Below are 1915 nucleotides of genomic sequence, written 5' to 3'. Positions count from 1 at the left end.
TATATATATATATAAAATAATAACGTAATAATAATATGTCTTTCTTCCAAGATACATGTTAATTTTTCTGCAAGCTTTATTTCATGGCAGATATTCATGAATATCTTTTCCAAAAATTTGGGAATATTCTGTACAAATTATAAATTTTAATGTTTCAGGATTTTCCAAAATCCAAGCGTATCTTTTACATTGTTATTGTTTTGTTTTTATTTTATTGTGTACATAATTCATAATTTTTTTTTTATTTAATACAAGTTCGGTGTTCGTTATTAAAGATACGTTGCATCTACACAATTCAATTTTCTCTTCCTCCGAGTTTGTTATTTTTGATTCTTACCTGAGATTTAATAATTGAAACAGAACAAATAAACTATTCTCTTCGTCATTTTGACAGTTTACTTCTATGGAATGCTTAGATGTAAAATTATATAGTAAAAGTAAAGACTTGAATTTATAACATTTATAATAAATAAAAAGAGTATGATGTAACAAAATTGTGTTACAATGATTGCATTCCAATACAATAATATAATAAAGTGACATGAGAAAGAGAATAAGGTTAGAAATAATGTAAATATAATTTATTTATGTTATACAAACAAAGATAATGATTGTGAAAGAAATGTTATTACATACAGAGAAATTTTTTACCATGTATGAATTATTATAGCAATGCCGCTGCAAACATCATGTTGCTTTTGAGTGTCTTTTTAGGAACAAAATTTTGTCGATATATCAAACTTTTCTGGTTTAAAATCTATATATACCACTTTTATGTATCAGGCATTTGAATAAATTTTTTAATCTTGGCGTATAAATTAAAAATGTGTCAATGATTGCAGTTTTAAAATGGAATCTCGTGGATAAAAACTTCCAAAACTTAGAAGCATGACGATATCAGAAAAATATTTCATAAAATTTTTTCATAAGGGGAAATCATACATATTCAATGGTTATTTCTGATATGTTGTTTCTATACTGGTATAGTTAGAAGAACAAAATCTTGTACAGATCTATTTCTTATAATAGCATCAGGATAATAACCAATCTATGAATCTAATAATAAAACTGATTTAAGACAAACTTTTCTTAACCAAATTTCAAAATGTGAAGTTAATTTTACAGATTTATAAATCATAAATATTAATTTGCCTGAACATTGTTTCTTGTATTCAGAATGTTTCAGGATTTTTTGTTTAAACAATGAAAAGTGTAGTTGTTTTAAAATTATATTTTATTTTATTTTTATTTTATACGAAATTTTATTGAATTTTTCAGTTTGAGCTTTAAAGTTTGTTAAAGTTTTTTAATTTTTTTATTTAACTTCTTTATATCTTGCAATCTGTCTTAATTTAGGACATTCAGCAATAGGTAAGATTAATAGGTCCTGCATGAAGTGCATGCAATGATGCATTCGAATCTTATTTAGATCAGCAACTAGATCCAAAGGGGTCTTTCTTTTCAATCTTTAAATTGGATTTTTTTCTGACATGAGATGTCTGACTAGAGTATTCGGGTGGTTTCTGATTCTGTCTCTATAGGCTTTAATCTTGGATTTGATTTCTTCTTTAATGGTTGGTTCAAATCGTGATGCAAAGTATTGCTGATTACGAATCAAGGAACATTTATCTTTAGGATTATCTTTAGGATTTTTAATTGCAAGATTTAGAGTGGGATACTGTATTCCACAACTGGATCCCATAAGTTCAAATGGATTTCAGTATGGTTTTGTATATATGCAAATTATTTGCGAGATTTAGTATATTGTATTTGACGAAAAAAATCGGTTATTCCGAACCGAATGATTTGTTCCCGACGCCCGACAAAATCATCGGCGTACGCCACTCCAAAATTTCCAGAATATCATGCATTTCGCACGTACATAACGCTCGTTTATGTGCTCCTTCGCGTTATG

The sequence above is a fragment of the Atta colombica genome, unplaced genomic scaffold (genome assembly GCF_001594045.1).
Source record: "Atta colombica isolate Treedump-2 unplaced genomic scaffold, Acol1.0 scaffold83, whole genome shotgun sequence".
In the NCBI taxonomy this organism is placed as follows: domain Eukaryota; kingdom Metazoa; phylum Arthropoda; class Insecta; order Hymenoptera; family Formicidae; genus Atta; species Atta colombica.
This window is presented reverse-complemented; position numbering follows the sequence as displayed.